Here is a 12,424-nt window from a genome sequence, read left to right on the forward strand (position 1 = left end):
GATTCAACAAACATTGAATTATTGGCACTACCAATTTACTAAAGGACTAAATACACGGGAGTGACATTAAGAAAAGAACTGACCTGGTCTCTACGTCGACGATGGCAAGAACAAACTGCCACGGGTTCCGCTCGTGCTTAGACCGCTGCTCAACTGAAACTGAACTGGGGATGTTAAATGGGCATTGTGGCCCCACAAGCGCTCTGCTTACCTGGTAAGAGGGAGAGAGAGGAGAGAGAGAGAGAGAGAGAGAGAGAGAGAGAGAGAGAGATAGAGAGAGACAGGGAAAGAGAAGAGGCGCAAGTCTGGCACGACCAAATCCGCTCATCTGGGAACTAAATCGAAGACGTAAGTGGCCGGAAGTTACATTTGGCCTCACAAAGTGACGACAGGAGCGCTAGTAAGCTTTACTGGGAAAATATGCCGTTCGAAGCAGGCACTCGGAGGCACTGAGATTAATTCTAGGAATGCCACTCTTTCCACAGAATCGACCTCAGGGAAAGCGATAAGAGGCAGAGCGAACGATGGGACTTCGAGTAACTCGCCGTTCCGACAGGAACCTATGTACTTCTTTCCCTACAAGTTTTGTTATGAAAATACTTAAGCAAAACCGTAGTAAATACTAATAGTATGACTGCCACAGCAAGTAATTTCAGTTCAAAGCGTAAGTGATGGAATTCTACATAGACTGAGGCAGCTAAGACAGGCCATCCCAAATGCATCCAGAAAGAATAAATACATTGAGGCAAGGTATCCGTCATTTTATAGCGGACAATATGACGAATTTCCTGACTTTTTCAAGTAATTTTTATCATTTATGGTAGGCGACTTAAGACACTGACTTTGTTTTTCCCAACGGAACTATGCACTTTTTCCTGTGGCGTTTGGAAGAAGCTTCTAAGTGAACTTCGAACACATGAGGGGCAGGAGAAGAGGTTCTACAGACGCCTGCCCTATTATACCACATCTAAATAAAAAAATAATAAAAAAGCATGTAACTCACATACGCTTCGTGTGTTTATTATCACGGCTGTCATACCAAATGCTCAAAACCTCGACCATGCATATTGCTACACACCATAAAGTGATTCTGGAGAAATAATACTGCACGTTGAATTATATCTAGAGTTAACGACAGCACAGGCCCGTTTTATAAGGCATTTAATGCCTTCGGGAGTCATCTGTGTTTCCTAATAGAACTTTTGTTTTAATTTTCGTCACAGATAAAAATGCAGAAGTGTTAAGTTGGTTGAATGTGCAGACCGTTTCGTGGTTCCTGAACGACCGTTCCGATGTTCTCCTGAGAGAGTCTGTTATTACATGGGAGGGATGGGAGGGATATCCGTCATGTAGGTACCATACTGATTGCTTAATGTCTATTAGGATGTCTTCTAATAACTGCGGAGGCAGCATATGTTAGAAACTCGAGGTACTTGAAGATATTTAGATTCCTATAAATAAAACAGGGATCAATGATGCGGATTTTGAAAAGCTTGCACCAAACGTTGATAAACCATTAGCGTTGCTTTTATTCAATGCTTTGAGTCAGCATGGATTTTCATAGACGATCAGTGTATATTGTGAAGATAGACTTCGCCATGGTCTACAAAGGATGATTCTTCCTCAAACAAAATTTTGCATTGATGCACCGCATCACTTAGCAATTTTAAAAGGTAACAGTCGGAGAACTAACCAAGTTTGGAAGTCATTGCCATGACTGTGCAGTTGCAGCGAAATGTGAGGAGGATGAAATGCGATGGAATGTTGTCTTAGAAGAACAGTCGTTTGATTGATCCGTCTGGTAGTTTGAAATGCCTCTTGCTGACATTTGCAAGTGTGCTACTGGTACTAAAATGTTAGTTTCATTCCTTCCATCAGTTGCTCTTGTTTCTCCTTGGCGTATTTTACTCTCCACACTTTCGGTTTCTAGAACTTTCGTATAATGTTTGAAAATGCTGATCGTGAGTGCTTGACACGATATGGATACTCTTCATCACAAGCGCATCGCTACTCTAATAGTTTGGCGACATTCATCATAAACGATATTCACTTTTTCCACTCTCGTATGAATTATGAATATCTCAGTAGCTTTACGAGCAAGTTACCTGATTGCTAGAATAGCAGAACACAAACTGATGGGCTTCAAGCTCACAGATAAACGCAAGAACGATACCTGAGTCACGTGTTTGCTTGTTGTTATTGTTGTTGTTGTCGTCCTCAGTCCGAAGATTGGTTTGATGCAGCTCTCAATTCTACTTCATCTCCGAGCAACTGCTGCACCCTACATCCTTCTCAATCTGCTTATTGTATTCATCTCTTGGTCTCCTTCTACGATTTTTATCCCCCCTTCCCTCACACACACACACTTCCCCCCAGTACTAAATTGGTGATCCCCTGCTGTCTCAGAATGTGTCCTACCAACAGATCACTTCTTCTAGTCAGATGGTGCCACAAATTAGTTTTCTCGCCAGTTCTGTTCAGTACTTCCTCATTAGTTATATGATCTACCCATCTGATCTTCAGCATTCTTCTGTGGCATCACATTTCATAAGCTTCTAGTCTCTTTTGTCTACAATGTTCATCGTCCACGTTTCACTTTTATACGAGGCTACACTACAGACAAATATCTTCAGAAAGAGTGGCTAACACTTAAATCTATATTCGGTGTTAACAAATTTCTCTTCTTCAGAAACGCTTTTCTTGCCATTGCTAGTCTACACTTAATATCCTCTCTGCTTCCGCCATCATCAGTTCGTTTGCTTCCCAAAATAACAAAACTCATCTACTACTTGAAGTGTATTGTTTCCTACTCTAATTCTGTCAGCCTCACCTGATTTAATTCGACTACGTTTCTTTGTCCTTGTTTTGCTTCTGGTGATGTCCATCTTACATCCTTCTTTCAAGACACTGACTATTCCGTTCAACTGCTCTTGCAAGTCCTTTGCTGTCTCTGACAAAATTACAATCTCATCGGCAGATCTCAAAGTTTTTGTTTCCTCTTCCTGGACTTTAATTCCTACTCCAAATTTTTATTTTGTTTCCTTTATTGTTTGCTCAATTACAGATTGAATAAAATCGGGGGTAGGCTACAACATTATCTCAGTCCCTTCTAACCACTGCATTCCCTTCATGCCCTTCGACCGTCATAACTGCCGCCTGATTACTGTACAAGTTGTAAATAGCCTTTCCCGCCTTATCCTTTCTTCTGTAAGGAATTCGTGTTAATATTTTGCAGCCACGACTTATTACACTGAAAGTTCGATAATATTGACACCTGTCAGCACCTGCTTTCCTTAGAATTAGAATTATTATATTCTTGCTTACATTTCTTATAATAGGGTAGCCGTTTGTGGATCCTCTTCTCCTGGCGGCGTGACGGTGAACTGCGGTGCTGTTATCTTGATTTAATCAAATCTCACACATGACATGCCGTTGAGGTTCTCTCAGAGGCTTCTTTCGAATGCTACAGAGAAAAGTGTATAGTTCCGTTAGAAAAAAGTCGGTGTCGTAATTCGGCGACTATAAAACATAAAAATTACATGAGAACGTCAGGAAATTCGCCATATTGTCCTCTATAACTTGGCGAAAACTGCTTTCTGAATATTTGTGGGATAGCCTTTCTCAGCTGCCTCGCACTGTATGAATACTTAAGGCATTCGCGGTTACGTCCTGAAAAAAGTTGCTACAACAGGGTCAAAAAGTCGGTTATCTTATTATTTTTAGCTATTTTAAGTAATGAATCCATAGAACTTTGATGAGAATGGAGTTCTCAGTTTACAGATCCAAATTTTAACTTTTGAACTTATTTCAACGATTTGAATCCGCGCCATTCATATCATCGTACTAGAAAATACATATTAAATACAGAACTTCATCGTTACATAATCACGCTAAGAGACTATTGATTTGTAGCAGGTTTGCACCATAAGCAGTTCAAATGAACTAAAAAAATATTTCTAGCTGGTTAAATAACAAATAACATTAAACTACGTTATGCTGTGGTATGGTTCATCATCAGACGACTATATTGAACACAAAATAGCGAAAGATGTTAATCGTAAAATTCTTTTATTTGCCCAAGCGCGTACAGAAGGATTTATCGCGTTTGTAGGGATGCGGTTCTGTTGACACGATAAACCAAATTTCAAAGACGCTCTATTAAAGTTGTAGGCTGTGATCCGTTCATCAGGAGTTAGTTTAACGCGGCAGCTGACTGAAGTACAGTGGCCCTGTGCCTCATCAGATACAGATAAAATGCGAAGAATTAAAAATTATGAAAGAAACTTCACAAATGATAACAGTACAGAAATAGATAGGTGAGCTAACTGCTGACTTCTGAGCAGTATGTAAATGTGAACTTCTACGGTGTATTCCAGATGAATGTAAAGGTAACTACGGTTTCACACACCATCACAAAAATTGTGTGTGGACAATTCGTCACACCGACATTGAAAGGAGGAAGATTAACGTGATACCACATCGCAACACGAATGAGATTTTACATGTAACCATAGCTTCAAGAATTATTCCAGAGTTTCGAACTACGGTCACGCACTGTCCGAACCTTCATTCTTAGGTTTGCACGTAAACACGAACATCCACAAGATACACAAAACATTTGTTGCTTCGAAAGATATAAAATGAACTTATTAGATGGTATCAAAATTCTGTCTTTACGAAACAAACCGTAAGTGATCACTTACCGAGCCCAATACTGTACTAAAAAATGGTTCAAATGGCTCTGAGCACTATGGGACTTAACATCTGAGGGCATCAGTCCCCTAGAACTTAGAATTACTTAAACCTAACTAACATAAGGACAACACACACATCCATGCCCGAGGCAGGATTCGAACCTGCGACCGTAGCAGTCCCGCGGTTCCGGACTGCAGCGCCTAGAACCGCACGGCCACCGCGGCCGGCCAATACTGTACAATAACTTTTATACTCAAAGAAACAGTTTCCAATTAGTGAAGCTCGAAATTGTCGGCGAGGAGACGGCGGTCTTAACATAATTTATGAAATAAAATTTTTAACGCCTAAACTGCAATTTTCTCCCATACGCCATTAAAGCACGATAATTAGTTTCGGTTGCTTTCTTTAACATCTTCAGATCGCCCAAACAGTAAACAAGCGGCGAATATGCTGTAAAAACTACTATCACTAGCTGCAGTAATGCAGCTATATGTATTCGTGTTGTGGGCCAATAGAACTACAACACTGTGTAGTTACAAACTTGACCGTGAGCGATCGAGGATGTAAAGCATAATGGCGGTAATTAACCCATTTTATCCCACTGTCGCATTTTTTGAACAAAAGTTTGTAATTTTTGTGTGTACATGGAATTTGATTTTTAGTAAGTTTGTCACACTGTTGGCCTTCTTCATGCTCTTTGCTTTTACAAAAAACTGCCAGTTGTGCTGCGAGCATCTGCATACCAACATTGTTGGTGCTGTAGTAATTGCTGTTTATGGAAAAATGACTACAAGGAAAGGGTAAGTGAGTCTTGCTATATTTGACAGTGGCTAACGATGTTATAGTTTCTAAATATGACGTATAAATACAAGAATGATAGTGTGTGTGAGTTCTTTGTTCATATCTGTTATCAACAATGGGTTATAATGCATTATAGCTGAGTGTTCCATTTTTGGAACAGTTGGATTGAATGGTTGAATTGAAATAACAGTAAAACACCTACATTTTAGGTTGACTGCCGATGAAATTATAGCATAACTGGAAGAGGATATTGATTTTTCTGATGCTGATTTATTCATAAATCCCCCTGATGACTCATGGCGGTCAGATGAAGATTCAGGTGACGAGTGTGAAAGTGATATAAATCATCTGGAAATGGAAATGTCGTGTGGCTAGGGCCTCCCGTCGGGTAGACCGTTCGCCTGGTGCAGGTCTTTCGATTTGACGCCACTTCGGCGACCTGCGCGTCGATGGGGATGAAATGATGATGATTAGGACAACACAACACCCAGTCCCTGAGCGGAGAAAATTTCCGACCCAGCCGGGAATCGAACCCGGGCCCTTAGGATTGACAGTCTGTCACGCTGACCACTCAGCTACCGGGGCGGACTATAAATCATCTAAATGGCAACCAGCTAAGATCTGTTGCAGAAGCAAAGGCTACAAAAAAAGTATTGTGATGGGGCAATTGTTACCCAAGAGGTAAATATTAGATAATACTATGAATTGGAGATTTTGATTAGAAAATACGCTTATTAGAATTTTCTAAGTTATTTATCTGTATCTGTGTAAATATTATTTATGGTCTCTAGAAAGTTGATGTTTTACATTACAGGTAGGTCCTAGAGAGTCTAATGAGCCATGATGTTCAACTTCTGGTGCTGCCCGTATTGATAGTGTTCTCAGTTCAAAATGTTCTACATACAATACTATTCTTGTTGCCTGCAGAAGAAAGAGGGCTGATAGGAGATGGACTCAGAATGATATAAATGAAGTGCATGTGAAGACGTGGACCCTTCCAGAACAAATGTCACCAGTACAGCTATTTGAACTGTTTTATGATGACATTATTGTGAGCGTACTAGCCAGTTACACAAATATTTACGCTCATCATCAGGGAGATACAATATTCAATGTGTCAAGTGCAGAAATAAGAGTATTGTTGACCATATTTCGTCTGACACGTTACAACCCTTTACCAAGATATAGAATGGACTGGGAAATGAGCAAGGATTGCCATAATCTAGCTATGACAAAAGCAATGCCAAGGGAAAGATTTGAAAAATTTGTGCTAACAACAGCTTATCCAAAGATGACAGATTTTCAGAAGTGAGACCCATTTGGAAACTCTTGAATGATATGTGGCTAAGAGCTTTCAATAACTAAAGACTGCTATGTATTGATGAGGACATGAATCCGTATTATGGTAGACATGGAACAAAGCAACATATGGCAGGAAAACTAGTTAGGTTTGGTTATAAAGTTTGGTGTCTTTGCACAAGACTAAGGTACCTAGTTCAAGCTGAACCATACCAGGGGTAATGCAACAGAAAACACAAGATAAGAGCTTGGTGTAGGTGGTTCAGTTGTGTTAGACCTAGTATCAAAACTTCCATTTGAGAGTGAACAGACATTTGATTTCTTTTTTAATAACGTTTTTACTTCGTTGCCACTTGTGGATGCACTAAAAGGAAAGGGTTGCACTGGAAGAGGAACAATTTTCTCAAATAGGACAGGGGGTGCTCCTCTGCAAGACCTTCATAAAATGAAAAAATCTCCAAGAGGAATATATGACCAAGTAACCGATAATAAATCTGGATTGACTGTGGTTCGCTACGATGACAACAGCAATGTTACCATCGCCTCAAACAGAAGTGGAGTTCCACCAACTGGACAATCCAAACGATACAGCCGGAGTGACAAATAGTTCATTGATATAATTACTCCTGCTGCAGTTCTTCGCTACAACACTTAAATGGGAGGAGTGGACAGACTTGATGAAAATATTGGAAAATACAAGATTAATTTCAGAACGAAGAAATGGTACTACCAACTTCTTGCGTTTCCATTAAATGCATCAATAAACAATGCTTGGTTGCTGTATAGACAAACAGTACAGTGTCAGGTTTCACAAGGTATATGGTCAACTGCTACTTTCAAAAGTACAGCTCACGACAGTCACCTGCCCATTCAGTGCGAAATCAAAAAGCCTTCATAAAAGGCGTTCAATGATGTACGCTATGACGGACAAGACCATCTGATTGTACTATTAGGCAAACAACTAAGCTGTGGCCAATGCAAGAAGAACACAACAAAACAATGTAAGAAATGTAAAATTCCTGTGCATGCAAATTGTTTTGTGTAGTTTCGTACAAACTAAAGTTGAAACTGAACTTACTAAAACACAGTGTAATTTTGTTTATTCATTATTTAGTTATATATTCACATTTTGTATAATCTGTAAACAAGCTGTATAATATGTAGTGAGAAAAATAAATGTAAACAAGAAAAATTTACTTTCATTTCTCACAGTATTATATGCACGGTACCTGTACCCTCTCATTCCCACTGTTCTATTTCTTGAACGTCCATTTCTCGTACTAAATATATTGTTACAATCATGAAAGTGGTATTTCTGGTTTATCTGCACTCCAAATATAAGATTTAAACAGGAATCCGTAAAAGATTTGAATGACAAACATTCCTGGGACCAAATGGGTTAAGAAGGCGAATGGTATTAGTAGAAATTGCATCTTAAGCCCATTATTTGCAAATTGTACAGCAGGTATTGTAGTGATAGCGGTACATGCAGTGGTTACAAGAATTGTCAGCTGTTCCATAGACTGAATTACAAAGGAGCGACCGAGCTTGGAGTACAAGTAGTCATCTTTATAAAATTTGCTCAAGTTGAAGAATAAAAATGAAATACCTAAAGCCCAATCAATCTGGCACGACACGTCAAAACTAAGTGGGATGGTTGGGATTCTGGCATTTCACTTTTACTCTTCAACCTGTGCAAACTTCATAAAGTTGACAATTTTGTACCCCAAGCTGTGTCACTCCTTTGTAAGCCAGGCTACGGAACAGTTACAGTTCTTGTAGCCGTTACATATATTGTTCTTACTATAACACCTGTTGTACAGTTGCAACTAATGGGCTTTTGCTGCACTTTTTACTAATGCAACTGACAATTTGCCTCCTTTGCTATCCAACCTGGCTCGCTCACGATGAAAACCAATTGCAGTATGACTCAGACACCATATCTGTATGATGCGAAAAATGGCAATTGACTTTGAATAACTAAATGTGCGAGGTCATCCACATGAGTCGGTTACACAATAAATCGCAGAAATCTAAAAGTTATTATTTGATCCAAATACCTAGGAATTACAATTACGAGCAACTTCAACTGGAACGATCACCTAGATAATATGTGGGAAAGGCAAATCAAAGACTGCATTTTATTAGCAAAACACTCAGAAGATGCAACAGGTCTACTAAAGAGACGCTAGTCCGTTCTCTACTAGAGTACTGTTGTGCTTCATGGGATCCGTGACAAGTAGTGTTGACAGAGAACATCGAAAAAGTCCAACGAAAGCCAGCTCGTTTTGTATCATCACGAAGTAGAGGAGTTTCACGGATATGATAAGCGAGTAGGGGGTGGCAGTCGCTGTGCAGAGATCTTTTCACAAAATTTCAATCACCAACTTCCGCCTCTGAATGCAAAAATATTTTAGCGTCGTCAACATAAATAGGGAGAAATGATCATCGTAATAAAATAAGAGAAATCAGGGCTCGTAAGGAGATATTTAAGTGTTCATTTTTCCCACCCGCTGTTCGAGAGTGGAACGGTAGAGAAATAGTTTGATCGTGTTCCGAAGAACCCTCCGATCGACACTTAACTGTGATTACCAGACTAATCATGCGATGTAAATGTAGATGAAGTAATATGTTGCCTAACTCTAGTTGGAACGTATGTTCTCGGAATCTCAATAGCAACGGCATCTATGCTACTGAATGAACATTATCAGACGACCTCACTCAGATTAAAAATTTTCTGGGAATGTCGTATACAAGTTTTGATATCTCTTTTCTATGGAAGAATCAAGCATTCCGAAACAGGATACAAAACTGCGGCAAGCTTTACCACCAGGAGATCGTCTTTTAATTACTCTTTGATTTTTAGCCACAGGTAAGAGAATAAACACTTAAATATCAAATAAAATAAATATTTATTGTCCGTAGCTACATTTGGACTTATTTTACTGAATTCTTATTTGGTGATAGCTTTCACTCGCGCATGTATCTCTTGCGAGTTAGTGTCTACCAAGTCTGATATCATTCTGGAATGCTGTGCGACTCTATTTGAGTGTCGGATAGAGAAATTTTGATATTTCATAAGCTCACTCAAATACACTGATGTGTAAAACTGAAGAACGAAAATAACTTTCGCATGATGTGTAACTGCCAAATAACATAGCTCAATGAAGATTGGACGGTACACAGAAAGAACTGCTACAGTATAATACAGAAAACAGCTGAAAGGATTACGCAATGAGACAAACAAGAGTGATACTTTTATTAAAAAACAATAATTACATCGAAGTCAACGGGATTTACGATGGTCTCCTGGACATTACAAAGGCAGGACATGGTTCCTAATGGGGTATTTATTTATTTATTTGTCCTGACAGGATGTGTGATCACTGCGGACAGTAATGCATGCTGTGCAACCTGCACCAATGTTGGCCACATGGTTGGTAAGGAGTTATTGTGGTAGACCGTTCCATTTCTCCACCAGGGCTGTTGGTAAGTCCTGGATGGTTGTGTGAACATGCTGAAATACGTCTCCCCAACATATTCCACACTGGCTCGATGAGATTTAAGTCGTTGAAAGGGGATGGCCAGTTCATTCACTGAATATCTCCTCGTTCCAAGAGGTCCTTCACCTGCGCAGTTCGATGCGGATCTTATCGTCACCCATAAAAGAGTACTGAGAGCGGAACGTATCCCTGGAAAGACAAAAATATGAAAGGAGTATAGTGTCACAATAACACTGACTGGTGAGTTTACTGTGTTAAAAGATTTGGAGATCAGTATGTACATGCAACATTATGCCTCCCCACATTCTATCGTCTGAATAATGGAGGTATGAGCATACGGCGACAAAGACCCTATTGTTCTCCTTAAGTAAATGAACCGGCCAATTGGCCTTATGAAAACAAACTGCTCCCTTGGGTTCTTCTTTTGTTCATTTAGGACGTAATGAATGGGCAGTAACTGTCATTATAATTCCAATTAATGGTACATAGTCGTAATTATAATTACCGTAATTTATAGGCAAGAAGGCGGTCGAGTATTACACTTGCACCCATTTTTATTGAGGTGCCCAAATGCTTTTAGCGTAAAGTGATAACTGTCATTACAAAGATAGCAATTTATGACCCAAAAATTAACATCTCCCCTCCCCCACTGGTGCATTGTGCTACTATTGGTCCAACCGTCACGAGTGCCCCCATTACTGCCCCCAGAAACCTGAGAGGAGACTTGGCTTTCTTAGTCTATACCTCGCTCGGGCAACAGCACCACCATGAAGCGTCAGAGATCATCCACCGCCTGCAAGGAGAATAAAAGTTAGAAGACTGTTTGATTCGATTGTAATTGTTAACTCCTCCATCTCTCTCTCATTATTATTATTATTATTATTATTTGACATTTGGTAGTATTTTGTTTCTCTTACAGTCAGCAGACTCATGATGATAATGCAGTCGACCAGCCTGATTTATAGGAGCGATTAGATTTTCCACAGTACTTACCAGTTTTGCCAGACTTCAGATTTCCACCGCCTGTTTCGTCCATCTTTGAGCCTCCAGTGTAGCAGCAGCAGCAATGGTCCACCCGCAACGTATCACAGGATAATATAAAGAACTGTTCTTGTATGGCCGCGTGTTTCATCTATCAGCGACGTCAGCACCATGTTACCTCACATAATAAAGTGTTTCGATTGACAGTTATGTACAGTCTAAATATGGGTAGTAGTAAGTGTGTAGTTGTCTGAGTGTCCTCTCGTCATGATTTCAGTACTCTAGTAACGTTTAAAAATTCTCAGTTTAGCGGTAAGAATGTTATGCTTTCATCATATGAGTTGTGGCAGTTAGGTGAGAATTTTTCAAGGCGGCTTCTCTTTGTTACTGGACTGTCACACAGTGTGTGTTGATTTAAAAACTAAACTCCGTCCGATCAGGCCTTGGAAGGCCCAATGGTACGGACCGGCCGCCGTGTCATCCTCAGCCCACAGGCGTCATTGGATGTGGGTATGGAGGGGCATGTGTTCAGCACACCACTCTCCCGGCCGTATGTCAGTTCACGAGACCGGATCCGCTACTTCTCAATCAAGTAGCTCCTCAGTTTACCTCACAAGGGGTGAGTGCACCCTGCTTACCAACAGTACTCGGCAGACCGGGTGGTCACCCATCCAAGTGCTAGCCCAGCCCGACAGCGCTTAACTTCGGTGATTTGACGGGAACCGGTGTTACCACTGCGGCAAGGCCGTTGGCAGTGTGGCTATCCAAAAACAATTAAAATTTACAACGATGAGGATAGGGTAGAGCAGAACCATTTACAGGAGGCAACCTTCAGAAACTTGATGCGTGTTCGTTCTGATGTGCAGTGTGCAGTGAATGACAAAGTTGTGTGGTGGGATTATGTGAGCAGATTATTTGGCAATGTTTGGCACGCTCTTTCAAAGCTGACTAATGATAACGCTTCTGATGATGTATTCACTAAAAACTTTGATGTGTGTTGTGATGCTGCACACAGCATCTATGGTGCACCAACACTACCTGACGTGGGCAGATAGATGCGTGTATATTTACATACGTCCATCTTCCCCAAAATATGATCCGAAATGAAAAGAGAAAATAAACGACCCGTAAAAAAATTCTTTGTA

At 40.2% G+C, this 12,424-nt stretch overlaps 1 pseudogene; it reads right to left on the reverse strand.

Moving 5' to 3' along the window:
• Positions 1–11,914: 11,914 nt before the first annotated feature.
• On the reverse strand, positions 11,915–12,032 carry LOC124723549 (annotated as a pseudogene).
• Positions 12,033–12,424: the final 392 nt, after the last annotated feature.

The sequence above is a fragment of the Schistocerca piceifrons genome, chromosome X (assembly GCF_021461385.2).
Source record: "Schistocerca piceifrons isolate TAMUIC-IGC-003096 chromosome X, iqSchPice1.1, whole genome shotgun sequence".
Classification (NCBI taxonomy): Eukaryota; Metazoa; Arthropoda; class Insecta; order Orthoptera; family Acrididae; genus Schistocerca; species Schistocerca piceifrons.